The 18,122-nt window shown below is 38.0% G+C and overlaps 1 non-coding gene across 1 annotated transcript; it reads right to left on the bottom strand.

Moving 5' to 3' along the window:
• Nucleotides 1–15,367: 15,367 nt before the first annotated feature.
• LOC113754547 lies at nucleotides 15,368–15,475 on the bottom strand. Its single transcript, XR_003465230.1, has one exon. It is a non-coding gene; the product is annotated as a small nucleolar RNA R71 (small nucleolar RNA).
• Between the last annotated feature and the right edge of the window lie 2,647 nt (nucleotides 15,476–18,122).

Raw genomic sequence — 18,122 nt, 5'->3', positions numbered from 1 at the left:
GTAAAATAGTTATATACAATGGCTTTCGGTGCTTTTTAGTGACGACCTTAAGTAGAGCATTTTTGACAAAAGGTCAATTCGTCAATAAAACACTTCCGGATTGTTGTCACTAATGACAACTATTTAGTGACGACATTTCAGGTCGTCACTAAATAGTTGTCATTAGTGACGACAATCTGGAAGTGTTTTATTGACGACTTGATCTTTTGTCAAAAATGCTCTACTTAAAGTCGTCACTAATGAGAACTATTTAGTGACGACATTTTAGGTCGTCACTGTTTACTTTTACCGACGGGGATTTAGTGACGACTTTGTGACGATCAAAAAGTCGTCAATAAAAGGTATTTGTGATGATATTTGTATGTTTTGTGATGACTTTGTGTTGTCACTAATGAACAATTTTCTTGTAGTGTACTAGGGTTTTAACTTATGATTCACTAACTTATTATTATTACTTCTAATCACACACTTAACATCATCTAAAACTCACTCTTAATCACTAAATTTAATACACAATCCGTACCGAATAATTACACTTCAAAAAGACGTAAAAACCCTAATTTATGCTAACGAGAAAACAAAAGAAAAAACCCTTGATTCTATGTTTGTTTGCACTTACTGTGGGGTGAATGAGTAGTAAGGCTATTAGAAAGGAATAAATTCCTAATAAAAGGAAATTTTAAAGAAAATGTAAGGGATTTTACAGGTCCTCACATGGTCTGATCATTCAAAACTTAGGTTAATGAAGTGCTCACTTTAAACTCAACTATGAGCCATACACCTATATAAGTTTGGCCTCTCAAAACACAAAATTCATTTTTGAATTTTGAGTTTCTTAAAGTACATGAGCAATCGAGTTTTCATTTTGAAAATCAAGCATAAAATGTTCGAGTAATATCGAAGGAATAAGGAGTATTTGAAAACTCCCTTCCCTTGGAAATTCGGAAAATTTTCAGGTTTGATACGATATTTTGAAAAATCGTATCTCACATTCTGCATGTCAAAAATTAGAAAACTTGGTACCATTGGAAACCTCTTTGAAAGTACTAAAAGTTCTTAGAAGACACTTTTCCACGAATGTAAGTGAAAGGCACTCAAATTTTGGCTCAAAGTTGGTAACTTGAATTACCAAGACAGATTTAAGTTGGTTTTTGGCCAACTTTGGAAATTCGGAAAAATTCACTTGTTTTGAACTAACCTTTGACATTTGGAAATCATTTAGTGTTGTAATCCAAGAGTATAAAAAAACAAGCGGAACGAGAAACGGAGTTTCGAGCAACAAGATATGGTGACCCAAAGTTACCAAAATTTCCTTGTTAAACAAGGGTTTTCAAACTTAAATCATGAACTTTGGAAGTTTGATTGAACATTAAAACGACCTCGGAATAGCTCCAAATTTGGTATGTACATACGACCATATAAGGGTTATTCCTCTACCAAATTTCATAGAAAAATATGTACGGGAAGTCGGTTAATGAAACCACAAGAAATTCTAAGGCTAAGTTGCCTTTGAACTTCCGTTTTGCCGTTTTTCAAACGTTTGGCCAAGGCACATTTCAAACATGGTCCATTCCAGTAAGAAATGTCTAAAATATGTCCAAGGTGCATTTGATAGGTGATTTATACCAAGAAGCTTCGGAAAACAAGTCCCAAATCATTGTTAGTTACAAATCTGTCCAAGTGGAAAATTCTATCACTGTAGCAGTTTCAAACTTTGGCCACAACTCACTCAATTCAACTTGGAATTGGACGTGGTTGATGGCGTTGGAAATCTCTCTCATAAAGATGAATTTTCTCAGAAGAAACCATTTTCAAATTCTATCCACAAACAGCTCGTTTTTTAGCATCAAGAAGTAATTTCTGTCCTGTCTCCTGGAGAGCAACGAAACAGGGCAGTGATTTTCAAACGAATGGTGTGGCTCACCCAAGTAGAACCATAATGTGAATTTGGTACCAATGGAAATCTGGGAATGTCTGGTTTCAAATGCCACCGACGGCATTCAATTTCGACATCGGAGTACAGAGTTATGAACGAAACAAGCAAACTGTCTGAGCATTACGGGAACAGTTCCCAGGTCCACTAGCTTCACGAAAATAATTCATTTGACCAACCAAACCTCAATATTTTTCAATGAAATTTTGTATACCATCTATACATCATATAAACATCATATAAAAGCCATTAAATCCTCAAAATTCTGCAGAAAAGGGTACGATCAAAGCAGGGGCAAAATCGGAACTTTTTACTCCATGCACTCCTTGAAGTTTCTACTAGTTATACACCAATAATCTACCATTTTGAGCACTAAACCAACATTAAATCCATCATCAAGCATGAGATCAGTCCCCAAGACAAAGGTGGGAGTTTATAGAGCCCACCCATTTCATTTTACACCATAAACAAGCTACCCAATGGCATAAATGAACTTAACTAGGTAAGATAACCTCCAAATGACAAGTTTCTAAGGTTGGATCATCACTCACTTGGCTGGAGGTTCAAGAGCAGAATTTCGGTCACTCTTTGCTCCAGAAAACCATGGCTTTTCAGCTCCCTTTTGCAGCTCAAAATACTCCTCAAGTGTTAAGCTAAGTGTGGTGAAATTTTGGTAGGATTTGAGTGAAGATTTGGTGAGGTTTTGTGAAGTAAAAATTGAGAGAGCAATGGTGGTTTGAGAGAAAGAGATGGCCGGCTGAAATGGTGAGAGGAGAGAGAAGAGAGTGATCTGATTTTAGCTTCCAAGAGAAGCTTCAAGTGTGTGGCCCATTTGTGCAAAAGTTAACTCTACTACCGCGCGCACTCGCGCGCGTTTCGTGCTGGATTCCTCTCGCGTTTGTTTCACTAGTGCACTAAACCTCTAATGTACTTATATTCATATAAATATCATTCACTCTTAATTGTCCCAAAATAAGGGTCTAAAGTTCCTAAATTTAAATCGCGCGTGTGAATACGCATATCTCCAATTTAAGCGCGATAACGCGAAACTTCCGAGAAATTCTTATAACGACAATACTAATAACTATCACTTGAGTATTTAAACATTAAAATACCTAATTTAGGTCCATTGTACATGTCTCCAATATTCCAAACTTATTGTACTCTCAATCGGTCAAGATTTCCAAAGACGGGTTCACTATTTTCACTAAACGAGCTTCCGGAAATTAATTTTTGAAACAAGTCATTTTAAAAATATAATGAAACTATATTTCCATGTAATTAGGTCTCAAGAGCTTAGAAAATAATATTCGGAGTAAAAGGCCAAATAAATAATTAAATAAGCTAGAAATAGGAGATGAAACAAGTAAATTTTGCGAGTCCTCACAACCTCCCATCCTTAAAAGAATTTCGTCCTTGAAATTCATACCTTCTATAATCTCAGACAACTCTGAACCGTGTGGTGTGTTCATGTCATGCGTTCTTTCAGATGCCACTGATCTGTTTCTCCTTCCATTGACTTGTCGAGGGACAGTTCCATTTCCTTGTTGAGCAGTAGTTTCTCGTGGATACTTCCTTGGACAGTCATGAACTTTATGGTTGGTACTCCCACACCCCATACACTTTCGTCCCTTTAGCCAACAGTTTTCTTCAGTGTGATTCATCCTTCCGCAATATCCACAAGTCGGACGAGGTGTTGTGACCTGACTGGCTTGCGAGGTTTTCTTTGATCGTGACTGTCCTACTGAAGTCCCTCGCGACATAGTTTCTTTTGGTTCCTTTATCATGAGAGGTGCAGGAAGTAACAGTCCTACTCCATCCACTTCTTTTCTAACTTTGGGTAGTGGTCCATTTTCTCCTAGTGTACTGTCAGATGCATCTCTTTTTCTTGCTTGAAAAGCTCTCAGTTGAGATTTTGTGCTTTTTACCCTTTGCGCTTTTCGAGAGAGTCACTAAATATTTCAACCTGTGCTGCGGCAAGGGCATATTGGATTTTCAAATCTAATCCTTGGATAAACCGTCTTATTCTCTTCCGTTCAGTAGCCACCAATTCTGGGGCATATGTCGATAACTTCGTAAAGCGTGTTTCATACTCAGCTACGCTCAAAGTTCCTGACAAAACTTTATAAAATCATCTTCTCTCTTTTCTTGGATAAGTGGAGGAAGAAATTTCTCATTAAATTCACGTACAAAGTTTACCCAAGTCCTTAGGGTTTGATCCCTTTCCCACTTGTTTCTTATAACATTCCACCAGGTTCGGGCTGCTCCTTCAAGTTGAAATACAGCAAAGGTGACTTGTCTCTCCTCTATGTAATCCAAGGCATCGAATATATTTCTTATATTCTCTAACCAATTCTCAGCCACCTCTGGATCAGGTCCTCCAACAAACTTGGGCGGGAAAAATTTCTGAAACCGCTCTAAAGCTCTATCCTCCCCTATTTCTTGGTTTCCACGTTGGTTTCCTTGTCCAACACCTTGACCTTGTTGAGCCACTAAGAGCTCTAGAATATCCGTCATGCGAGTTAAAACTTGTCCCATTTGGTCATTTCCTCTCCTAGCACTTAGCTCGGCATTTTGGTCAATATTAGATCCATTATCTACTCTTTCATTTCGGGGTTGTCTAGGTTGACGTCCCTTTCGTTGTCCTCTAGTTTCCATGTTAATAACTAGTCTATACACATATGTATAAATCTCACACTAAGCCATAGTCGAACTACACACATATGCCAGTAACAACCTTTAAAGGAAAAGAAATCACGTATACAAATATCATTATCACTATGCAAGTAAACACAAACTAGAGTTCATTAAATCATAAAACAAGTTATGGCCAAGTAAAGTTCATGCCAAGTCAAAGTCAATAACAAAAATAAACAAGTGATTATCACAAGTACATTCATCTCCAAGGCGCAAACTCTTATGTTCTACTCACATCGTCTCACTATAAAGATCACAAGTAGGGATTCACTAGATTAATTGGAACTAGACGATTCTCGTTCCCTAACATGCTCGATTTCAGTCTCACCACAAGGATCTTTTGGGTTGCGATCTTTTCCACCTTCCACTCTTAATTATTGTACCATCTTAACCAAACAATTATTGGTTTCCCGTAACCATTCTCATGAAATATCAATTCATTCCTATTCCCCACAAATGGAGATATCAAGCCCTTAGGGTTGCTTTCCACCCTCAAGTACTCGGATACAAGAATCCGAAATAAGGTAATTCACAACTCGAGTCGGCCGGTCCCAAGAGTAAATCACCACATTCGAGATTCCTACCCAACATACATATCAAATTCCCTCCAATTATCAAGATAAAGGTTTTACAACCTATAACATTCATGATTCACAGCTTACATTTCTAGAAGGGAACTTAAGCCTTTACTCAATCACATAGTAAGGACCATAACACCACTAGGCCCTATCTTGCTCCTTTGTAGAGACCACGTGAAGTGGCTCTAAATTTCATCGCTACAAGCAATCATTTAACTTTCAGACCAGTCCCACAGTCCGGCATCCTAAACATTTAAACCTAGGTTACACTACAAGATCTGAAGCCTAAGCTCTGATACCAATTGTGACGCCCCCACTTCTCCCTAAGGCGAACCAAAGGGTATCCGCGGGATGCCTGCCCAACTCTCGCCAGGACTCACTACAATCCATCGTTCAAAAGCTCGAAATACTTTAAGTAACTTCAATACATAATTAAAGTACTTCAAATATCTCACACTTACAATTATGTAGCTTTCAAGCTTAAATACAACCCAACAGAAAAGGGTACAATAGCCATCCGTTATAATATAACTTAAAGTCTTCAAAAGAAAACAATCTAGTACTACTCACGAGCACCCTTGGTCTCGAACCCTGTAAAAGAAAATCACAACGTGGGATGAGCTACACAGCCCAGTGAGGTTCCAAGACACTCTAACAGTTCAAATAAATCAAGTAAGTTGGGCATAACATATGCATGGTTCAAGGTTACACAATGGCATGTTATCATGAGGTGATAATCATTGTACGGGTAATTTGAGACATTTATCATGGTATGAGACATTTATCATGAGACAGTCATCATGGTTCAAGACATTGGCATGTATAGTTCACGAGTGATTGGAGCTTATTACAGGTGCGAGTAATTAAGCATGTTACAGGTATGGAGCATTAACATGAAACATGTATCATGATATGAGTACATTGGACAGGTAACAGGTATGGAGCATATCACAGGCATAGCTCAGGATTTCATGTTGGCATTTTAGCATGAAACAATTATCATGATACAAGGTAAACATATACTGTAGGATACGGTGTTCCAGTGGAACTCTGTCGGTCATCTGTACCTTATGACTTCCGGATCCCCTCGGTTTGACTGGCCATCACCTTATCCCTCCAGTGGTAATACTCGAGTATACCGAAACGGTGTCCCAAGGTTCCAACCTACCCGACCGAGCCCAGTTCTGGCTCGAGTAGGTTAGTAACCATGAGCAGGGCCCAGTTCAGCTTAGAGCTTACAACATGCACAAGTAATCAAATAATTCGGCAAAAGGTAAAATTCATCATTTGAGTAGGTCGAGTGAGGTAAAGTACACACTCGCCTAACAATGATGGACAGCTTCATATAACATGCGATTCATGATAATCAAGTGATCAAGTGGATACTTAGCACGTAAGCACGTAAGCAATACAAGTTGATTTCATGGGAGCATGTAATTCACGGATATCACATATTCATGTAAATCGGAAATCGAGTAAACAGATAATCAAGTAATCAGGTAGTCATGTGATTTGATAAACGGTTCACGGTTGACGGATAACGGTTGAGTAGTTGTAGACACCAAATTTTTGGTTTCGAATTTTATTTTTTTAATTAGTTTAATTTTAGATTTATTTGTTTCAATTTTAGGTTTATTTTGGTTGTTTCCTGTTTCGTGCCTCTTATTGTATTTTAATTAGTTTACGAGCATTTATTTTATCTATTAATTTGATTAAAAAAAATAAAGAGAAAAAAGAAAAGAAAAAAGATGAAAGTGAAAAATGAAGGAAAAAAAATTGAAAAATGGCAACTTTGTTGTTTTTAGTTTGTATATTTTGATGTGATGTTACTTAAATTGTTGTTTTTTATTACTTATCTTTATTATTAATTTTGTTAAATTATTATTCCAAAAAAAAAAAGATTTTTACATGCAAGCTGCGGAAACGCTGCTTGCAAGGACAGTCGCACATGCCCATCGGAGGGCTCTAAGATGCCCAGTAAAAACCCCCACTCTCATCCTCACCTTTCAGGTGAGGTTTCTGGTATAAATAGAACAAGAAACGCGGGGAGAAAAGAGAGCAGAGTGACGGCGGAAAAATCTAGAGCAAGAGAGAGGGTTTTGAGGGAAAGAAACCTACGGGCTGGAGAGGAGAGAGCCGAGAGTGAGCGAGAGTTTTCTGGTTGAAAGGGAAGTGAGATTGAGAGAGGGAAGGCAAAAAAACAGAGAACGAAAAAACAAAGCAAGAGAGTGGGGGCGGCTGGAACTGAGAAAAATTCTGAGGGAAAGTTTTTGGGTAACAATTGCTGAGAGTTTTGACGGCTAAGCAGAAAGGACAGAGGGGATGAAAGTAGATAGGGTTTTGGTCTGAGAGCAAAAGAAAAGAAAAGGGCCGAGGGTAAGGAAGAGGAGAGTGAACAGCAAGGGAGAAGCCGAAAGTATGAAATAGAGACCGAGAGTTGGTTTCGTCTGGGGACCAAGAAGAAAGAAGGAGGTGACGGCTGGGTTGAGGGTATTAGGATGAGAGCTCCCGTGAAGGAGAATCTGGGGGTTCGGTGACGGCGAAAAAGAAAAACAAGAGGGGGACCGAAAGGAAAAAGGGCAAAAAAAAAACCGAGAGAGGTTGGATAGAAAGGGGGGGCTCATTGACGGCTGATTGAGGGAAGGAAATTAGAAAAAAGAACAAAGCAGCAAGAAGGGAGCCTGCGGGAGAAATCTGGAAAAAGGAAGAACCATAAGGCGGGAAAGAAGGAAGATCGAGGTTTTTCATTGCTCCCTGGGTCTGCTCAAGCGAAGCTATACGTCCCGTTCATCTGCTGGAGCGTACTACACATCAAGGTCAAATCACATCTTCCCTTTCATTTTTTACTTGTAAAGACGCTTCCTTTCTCTGTTTCTTTCACTTACTTGGGATGTTTGATGGTACTACACATCAAGGTCAAATCACATCTTCCCTTTCATTTTTTACTTGTAAAGACGCTTCCTTTCTCTGTTTCTTTCACTTACTTGGGATGTTTGATGGTGAAGTTAGAAGCTTTCTCTGGTTCTTTTTGATACCATCACTATTTTCATCAGAAACAGAAATATTTTCTCGTACGTTCGTTCATTGTAATCGTCACTGGTTCATGTATTTATTGGTTGTGGCTAACTTTGATGTTTTTTCGTATGAGTGTTGCCTCCTGCCTTTGTCCCTAGACCCATTATGATAAGCAAGGTTGTTGCAACAAGCCCAAACTCTCGATTTGTTGCTAAAGTTTTTCTTTCTTTGGTTTATGAAGTTGTGACCTGTTTGACGTTCTTGTTTTTGTTTGTCGTTTGACTGGGGATACCATGAGCATGCTTGTTATCAAAGCTGTGTTGAGAATCTTCTTGTTGCAAACTTAAAAACCAAAAAGCTGTTAGCTTTCGTGCTTTCTTTCCCTGGTGAAACTAACTGAGTGCGGTCCGTGGGTTGCAAGTGTTGTTCCTAGTATCTTGCTTGTTCTTATGATTTGGGTCTTAAGCTGTTTTCTTGAAGCTTTAGGTTTGAAGTTAGTAGATGTCCATCTGCCTTTGCATTGCTGGACCTTGGTTGGGATTTGAGGAACTTGTTTTATTGTCTCCCTGCTCATAATGAAACCCAGAAAATTGCAGAAAATTCTTGAAAAGTTTGCATGTTTGGATGATGGAATTTATGTGATTTCATTGTTTAAGTTCAAAGTTTGATGACCGGTTCAGTTTTTTTTATTTTGTGTTTAGTGAAGAGGAACTTGCATGCTTGTATTAAAAAAAAAAACACAGGAAATGAAAGAAAGCTGCATTTCGTTCTCATGTTTTGCTGTTTTCCCTGGTCCCGTAATAACTCCTAAAGCTGGTTTTCCTCAACTTTGTTTGCATATTCAATCTTATGTCAATGATAGTTGTAGAGAGATTGATGAGGCTCGGATTTAGTTATAACTTTGACCATCTTTCTGGGTTGTTAATAAGCTGCAAAAATGGTAGAAGCGAAGAAAGCTTTGGTTGGCCGAAACCTTCAATGCTCCAAGTTCATTTTCTTTTGCTGATTTCGTACCCAATTCCCTGTTTGATTCCCGGGGTTAAACAATGACATTTGGTTGATGTTAACAACATGGTTTTGAGGTCATTACATTTGTGTTTGTTTTGGTTTGAGTCGTTTCACATCGATGTGTTTTGGTTGGAATGAAAAACTGCAACAAGCATGGCCGGTCCACCATGGCAGAAATGTTTCCCCCCATCCTCTCGTTGTTTTTTTTCTTTCTTTGCACATTTTGCTCCAGAATTTCTGTTCAACAAACACTAGTTGACTGAGTTGATGTTTTGGCAAAGTTATGTTAGAGGATTTGGATGGCTTTGCTTGTTAGAGTCGCAAGTTATGAGAAAGTGCAGCTAGTTTAGAATTGCAGAAGAAATGTTAGTTGCAGAAACAAAAATTCCTTCGTAGCTTGCATGGTTTGCATGAAAAAATTCCCAAAACTTGCACTTTAACCCCTTGGCTTCTATCTAATGTTACTATGGCCCCAATAATTAAAAAATCAATCAAATTGGCCCTTCCAATTCCTTTAGCTTTCGCGAACGAGCCATTACTTGTTTTAATTTTTACATGGGTTGGTCACCTTCTCCTTGAACGCCTTGGATTGATTCCATTTCATGCTTATTTGTTTTTTTCATGGGATTATTTCTTGATTAAAGTGATGCCTTGACCCTTTTATTAGTTTGGAGGATAAATAAGTAACTTCACCCCGTTAGAGCTCCATTTCAAGGGAGGTATAACTTCTTTTATCTTTTTTGTCTCTCCCCTATGTGATCCAACGTGCTAAGTGAGAATTGCATGTCTACTTTGCTTTCCTTGCCTTTCCTTAATTCATTTCATTTATTTCATTTACTATTGCTTTTATTAAGTTATTCTTTTATGGGGTATGTGTACACCTCTTGGCTTGTAATAGATAGGGCTTGGAGAGCATTTTTGTCCATTTTTCCCCTTCCCCTTTTGTTTTAGTCAGCAAATGTAATAGGTTCATTAGATTGATTGCTTGCTTTCGTTGCTACGTGTTAATTTGCTTTATTAGGCTCTTGCATTTAGTCGAGCATGCTAAGTGTTATGTGCTACGTGTTTATAGGTGATTGGCATGTCTACTTGCTTTCTATAGTCATAGATGAATGTGATGGATGAATGCACGTCACCACACTAGTCCAACGCTAGTTGTGGCTCATTGTCCCGTTTTCCACTAGTCCAACGCTAGTAGGAATTCATAGATATGGGCTAGTCCAACGCTAGACCCTTAGGGATTTCCCTCGCTAGTTCATACTTGCATGTTTCACTACATTTCATGCATTTTTCTTAGTTTTCTAGCATTTGACATGCTCCTCCAATCCTTTCCCCTTCATTTTAGGCTTTTGCATCTTCATGCTAGTTATAGGGTACATTTGCCTGAGAGTCCCCTTTCGGTAAGGGAAACGAGCGAGTGTGGCTACAAAATAGCCTTAGCACGCTAGTTCTCCCTTCTAATCAAAGGGAAAATTAAAGTCATGAAGTTAGGAGTCATTCCCGTACCCGACTTGATGCATTCCTATAGGTTCATACACTTTCATTCTCATCATGTCACTCCCTCACCCTCTTACCCACATTTTCTCACTACTTATATCCTTCTCAATACAAATGCCATGTTCACACATTTTTCTTCTTGTCACTTGTTTTTCTACCTCACAAATTGCACCCAATTGCACTTATATGTATCTACTATCATATTTTCATCCATTTGCACACAAACACCTTTGTTTTCCCAATTTGCACACATGCACTTGCCTTACATTCGTACACATGCACGTTTTCTTACATTTTCACACTTGCACTCATATTTGAGTCTTCATTTGCATCATTCGCGACCTCTATGAGGACTTTCCTTATTGGCCACTACAACTCATGTGGTTGGGACCAAAAAGCCTCGTAAGAGACATTTTAGATTTAGGATTGCATTTCTTTTTCATATCCATTAGTCATATCCAACATGCAACGCATATTTTGGGTAGAAGAATTAGGAAACGTGGGGTTAAATCGCGCAACTAGCTTTTGCTAGGGTAAGGGAGTGCCTTAGGCTTTGCCTTTGCCTTCTCCCTTATCAAATGTGACCCCCGATCCCTTTCTTTGGTTACGTAGATCTAAAAGTTCTCAAAAAGGGGTTTGTTTACTTTGCTTTTAAAAAAATTCATTTTTGGGTGACTTGGTACACCCTAACTCTATACCAAGTGGCGACTCCATTTTCCATGCAAAAAACCCTTTTTGAACTTTGTTTGGCCAAATCGTCGCATTTTCAAGTCCCACGGCCTTTTATTTTCATTTTCACACACGTTCACATACATATCCCACACACTACTTTCACACCTTCAAAAAGTGGGGCGCGACAGTAGTGACGGTTAATTGACAGGCATTTCATATTAATAGGCCATCATTGGCCGTTATCCCATTTTTACCATGTGAGAGTCGAGGAGATTCACTCCAATGGCGTATGCAACCATAGCATACCAAGTCATGTTATTTGAGCATTTCCAAGCATGAGTTATTCATCTCAAAAGAGAACGAGTGCGATAAAGCACACACTCGACTCCATTTTTCAAAACCGAGTAGGCTAAGCAAGCAATCTTGCAAGTTAAGCATGTATCGAGTTCATATGGTCATTTGATATGGTTAATCATTTAACCAATTCATGTAGATATGCAATGCAAGTATACATTCCTTAAATAGGCATGAGTATGGTAAATACTTAACACATAATACTTAACACTTAATAATCATGAAATAAGCATGTCCTAGACTTATTCAATTACGTATCCTTATATGGAACACTCACCTAGTCAAAACAAGCGAGTAGTTCTCAAACAAGCATTTTAGGTGTCCGCTCTGAGATCCTCTTGAAGGTCCCCTCGAGTGCCTGAGCAAACAATAATCAACTACTACTCAAAATCACTACAAATCTCTAATTATCGAGGAAGATTGTACGCTAGAGCAATCTAAGGAAATCTTATGAAAATGAACCTCAATTACTCATAAATCGAGGTTCAAAAGGAGTTTCTTAAAGTACATGAGCAATCGAGTTTTCATTTTGATAATCAAGCATAAAATGTTCGAGTAATATCGAAGGAATAAGGAGTATTTGAAAACTCCCTTCCCTTGGAAATTCGGAAAATTTTCAGGTTTGATACGATATTTTGAAAAATCGTCACATTCTGCATGTCAAAAATTAGAAAACTTGGTACCATTGGAAACCTCTTTGAAAGTACTAAAAGTTCTTAGAAGACACTTTTCCACGAATGTAAGTGAAAGGCACTCAAATTTTGGCTCAAAGTTGGTAACTTGAATTACCAAGACAGATTTAAGTTGGTTTTTGGCCAACTTTGGAAATTCGGAAAAATTCACTTGTTTTGAACTAACCTTTGACATTTGGAAATCATTTAGTGTTGTAATCCAAGAGTATAAAAAAACAAGCGGAACGAGAAACGGAGTTTCGAGCAACAAGATATGGTGACCCAAAGTTACCAAAATTTCCTTGTTAAACAAGGGTTTTCAAACTTAAATCATGAACTTTGGAAGTTTGATTGAACATTAAAACGACCTCGGAATAGCTCCAAATTTGGTATGTACATACGACCATATAAGGGTTATTCCTCTACCAAATTTCATAGAAAAATATGTACGGGAAGTCGGTTAATGAAACCACAAGAAATTCTAAGGCTAAGTTGCCTTTGAACTTCCGTTTTGCCGTTTTTCAAACGTTTGGCCAAGGCACATTTCAAACATGGTCCATTCCAGTAAGAAATGTCTAAAATATGTCCAAGGTGCATTTGATAGGTGATTTATACCAAGAAGCTTCGGAAAACAAGTCCCAAATCATTGTTAGTTACAAATCTGTCCAAGTGGAAAATTCTATCACTGTAGCAGTTTCAAACTTTGGCCACAACTCACTCAATTCAACTTGGAATTGGACGTGGTTGATGGCGTTGGAAATCTCTCTCATAAAGATGAATTTTCTCAGAAGAAACCATTTTCAAATTCTATCCACAAACAGCTCGTTTTTTAGCATCAAGAAGTAATTTCTGTCCTGTCTCCTGGAGAGCAACGAAACAGGGCAGTGATTTTCAAACGAATGGTGTGGCTCACCCAAGTAGAACCATAATGTGAATTTGGTACCAATGAAAATCTGGGAATGTCTGGTTTCAAATGCCACCGACGGCATTCAATTTCGACATCGGAGTACAGAGTTATGAACGAAACAAGCAAACTGTCTGAGCATTACGGGAACAGTTCCCAGGTCCACTAGCTTCACGAAAATAATTCATTTGACCAACCAAACCTCAATATTTTTCAATGAAATTTTGTATACCATCTATACATCATATAAACATCATATACAAGCCATTAAACCCTCAAAATTCTGCAGAAAAGGGTACGATCAAAGCAGGGGTAAAATCGGAACTTTTTACTCCATGCACTCCTTGAAGTTTCTACTAGTTATACACCATTAATCTACCATTTTGAGCACTAAACCAACATGAAATCCATCATCAAGCATGAGATCAGTCCCCAAGACAAAGGTGGGAGTTTATAGAGCCCACCCATTTCATTTTACACCATAAACAAGCTACCCAATGGCATAAATGAACTTAACTAGGTAAGATAACCTCCAAATGACAAGTTTCTAAGGTTGGATCATCACTCACTTGGCTGGAGGTTCAAGAGCAGAATTTCAGTCACTCTTTGCTCCAGAAAACCGTGGCTTTTCAGCTCCCTTTTGCAGCTCAAAATATTCCTCAAGTGTTAAGCTAAGTGTGGTGAAATTTTGGTAGGATTTGAGTGAAGATTTGGTGAGGTTTTGTGAAGTAAAAATTGAGAGAGCAATCGTGGTTTGAGAGAAAGAGATGGCCGGCTGAAATGGTGAGAGGAGAGAGAAGAGAGTGATCAGATTTTAGCTTCCAAGAGAAGCTTCAAGTGTGTGGCCCATTTGTGCAAAAGTCAACTCTACTACCGCGCGCACTCGCGCGCTTTTTGTGCTCGATTCCTCTCGCGTTTGTTTCACTAGTGCACTAAACCTCTAATTACCTTAATCTCCTTGCTATTACCAAATTACCATTATCATGAGAAGGAGATTTTGGTATTTTTGGAAATGAACCCCTGGTTTAACAAGAGTGGTAACAAGTGTTAAATTCATTCATTTGGATCTTTTGTGTCATAAGTGGAATCGACATCCCTAGATTCAATCTTTAGTGAAATTTCTCCATTTGTATCTTGCATTTAGTAAATCCGATTTGTAGCCAGTAGCAATATAATTTTTTCTGCTCAAATTCATTGTAAGTCTAAATAATAGAGAAAATAAGGATCCAGTACTTGTGTACATTGCTCCTCGTGGGATCGACCCGATTAATGCCCTAAACTACTAGTTTGGCCTGTATACTTGCAGTCAACGGGTATAAATTGGAATTAAACTTGCACTTATATAAAAAACCTGTCAAGTTTTTGGTGCCATTGCCGGGGAGCAGCAATATTAGGGCCTAATAATTTCTATTAATTTAGACAGCTTTATTTTTATTAGTTAAGCTGTTTATAGTTAATTCTATATTTTAATCAATTTTTGATAACTGAAGCTGCATAATTTTTGCACCGGATATTTCGGGAAGTTGCACCTTTTGATCCAGAAATTGAGAGGACACTACGTAGACAAAGGAGGCATACACCACAGCAAGAAGAACAAGAGATTTGGCAACCGATAGAGAAAATCTTAATAGAGCTACCATTTGAAGAAAAGATGGCAGAAAATGAAGCAAATAGGCGAGCTCTATGAGATTTTACTCTACCGGGGGTACAAGGATCCTAAACAAGTATAGCAAGGCCTATGGTAAATGCTAACAATTTTGAAATTAAACCGTCACTTATCCAAATAGTTCAACAATCTCAATTTGGAGGTAATGCAGTAGAAGATCCTAACTCACACTTAGCTACATTCTTGGAAATATGTGATACAATTAAAATGAATGGACTTAGTCATGACGCTATAAGGTTAAGATTGTTCCTATTTTCATTGAGAGATAAGGTTAAACTTTGGCTACACTCTCATGCTCCTAACACTTTCACCACATGGGATGATTTATCAAGAGCATTCTTGAATAAGTATTTTCCAGCAGGTAAGACTGCTAAGCTAAGAATGGATATCACTAGTTTTAGCCAATTAGAAGGTGAATCATTATATGAGGCATAAGAAAGATTTAGAGATTTTGGTTCGGAAGTGTCCATATCATGGATTACCTGATGGTTAATCAACAAACCTTCTATAATAGTTTATCTTTTTCTACTAAAAACTATGATTGATACAGCTGCAAGTGGAGCCTTAATGGGTTAAATCACCCCAAGAAACTCAGAATTTGATAGAAGAAATGGCCGCAAATAACTACTAATGGGCCAATGACAGAGGTAATACAAGATGTCACGCAGTTATGATAGAAATGGACACTCTCAATATGTTGAGTGCTTAAATGAATAATGTGATGAAGTTGCTAAGTAGACAAGGTGGAGTTGGCCCAAGTTCATCAAATGCACATGTAGTTTGTTGCTCTATATGTAGAGATGAACATGATGCTAATGAATGTGTTGATTCTGAGCAGGTACAGTTCGTCAATAATTACAATCGTAATGCTCAAAATAATCCCTACTCAAACACTTATAATCCGGGGTGGAGAAATCATCCAAATTTTGGATGGAAAGACCAAAGCAATCAACCAAGACCAGCCAATCCACCGGGATTCCAACCAAGGCAATCACAAGTTGAAACTAAATCAAGTTGGGAGATTGCGGTGGAAAAACTCGCTAAGGTTACTTCGGACAGATTTGAGTGAGTAGAAGGAAGATTGGACCAACTTACTACAATGTAAAGGAATGTAGAGGTCCAAATTGGTCAAATTATTAGTTCTTTGAAAATCAAGGAGAATTACCTAGCAAAACGGAGGTTAATCCTAAGGAGTATGTTAAGGCCATGACTCTTTGTAGTGGTAAACAATTAGAGGATCCTCCAGTGAGTGAAGGTGAGAAAGATGAGAGTAAAAAACATGCAGAAAAGAGAAGGAACCAAGAGGAGATTGTTAAAGAAAATAGTCGGGAGAATTCAAGAGAAAATCAACCATCATTTTCCGCTACCATTCCGATACCTCCTGCGGTTCCATTTTCACAAAGACTCAAGCAGAATAAGTTTGATAAAGATTTTGAAAAATTTGTTAAAAGTTTCAAACAATTGCACATTAACATTCCTTTTGCCGATTGTGAGAACCCAAAAATTTTCATATTTTCTCAGCATTATTTTATTTCTTTGCCTACATTTTATACATTCCTTGGAAATATTAAAATTTCTATGCATTTTTACAAGCAAGTATAGTTTTAAATTCATTTTCCTAGTATGAGTTAGTGTACGTTAAATTTGAAACGCATTATCGATGTGGGACCCGCTAGTGCGATAAATGTGGTGATTAAGGGTGAGTTTTAGATGATATTAAGTGTGTGATTAGAAGTGATAATAATAAGTTAGTGAACTATAAGATAAAACCCTAGTATACACGATTTAAGAAAAACGGGTTGAACCGACGGGTACCATTTGTTACCGAGTGAGTGCACCACTTGAGCACTACTTTATTACCTTAATCTCCTTGCTATTAAGTGATTAATATCAGCCCCAAAATATCCCTTATGGCAGCCGAAATTATTGACTCAAAAACAAGAGAAAAGAAAATAATTTGAGATGGAATTGGTGGTGACAAGTGGCACCAATCCAAGACCTTTGACCAAGCCAATTTTCTTTGCTTCTTATCTTCACATTGGCTCCATTTCTTCACTATTTTTCCCTGATTTGGCCGAGCTTAAGGGAGAGAGAGAGAGAGCAAGAGAAACAACTTCAATCCATCTTGAGTTGAACCATTTTGAGTGAAAACAAGAAAAACTAAACTGATTAATCACTAGTTTGGGAGTTTGGGATGTTTAAGGAACCAAAAATTTCAAGGGGAAGTGGAGGATAACTCTAGCAAGCTTTGTTTTGAGGTAATATGGCTGCCCACACTTTTCTTTGTCCTTTAATCATGTTGGAGTTGCTTAGTAGCTCGTATTTGTGGTTATAATAATGCTTATATCAAGTGATTTTGGATGATTGGAATGATGCAATTGAGTTAGGGTTTGAATGATACCCTCCTCATACTTGTTGTATGGATGGTGTATGATGTATATATGTTGGTATAAGAGGTGGTAGTGATGGTTTCAAGCTAAAAATGAGATTTATATCTTGATTGTAGCAAATTTCCAGAATTGAAGTTAGTATGTACCCTGTTCTGCCCGGTTTCAATTCACCATGTTAGAGGCCGAATTAGGCTTAGCATAAAACATAAAAGTTGTATAGAATGATGTTTTATAGTTTTATGCAAAATTTCAGCTCAATCGGAGCAACGTAGCCTGTGAAAAGTCCGAAATACCCTGACAGCCCTAGGTGAATCCAATGATCAGTTTTGAATATTTCACCAATCTGGTCTTGTCTTTTCCACCATGATATGTACTGAATTAGTATTTGGCCAAAACATAGAAGTTGTAGTGCTATGTCTTAGCTTTCCAACGCCCCTGGAATCACCTCTATTGGACTTTGGTAGCATGAGTTATTGTCGTTTAAACATAGCGCGGTTAACTGACCTGTTTGTACGATTCTGGTTCAGTAATTTGAAATTTTTACCAAGATACATTGCAAACTGGACTGAGTGGTCTTCATAAAATTTGTAACCCTCTGTCTTATCTTCGAAACGGTATAAATTTCACCTCAATCTGATAAGCGTAGCCTCGGTTGTGTCCGTTACGCAACACAACATCAAATCTGTCTTTTGTTTCTTGACTCAACCTTCATTTCCGCACATGCTTCTAGCTTGATT

The sequence above is a fragment of the Coffea eugenioides genome, chromosome 11 (genome assembly GCF_003713205.1).
Source record: "Coffea eugenioides isolate CCC68of chromosome 11, Ceug_1.0, whole genome shotgun sequence".
In the NCBI taxonomy this organism is placed as follows: domain Eukaryota; kingdom Viridiplantae; phylum Streptophyta; class Magnoliopsida; order Gentianales; family Rubiaceae; genus Coffea; species Coffea eugenioides.
This window is presented reverse-complemented; position numbering and strand designations above follow the sequence as displayed.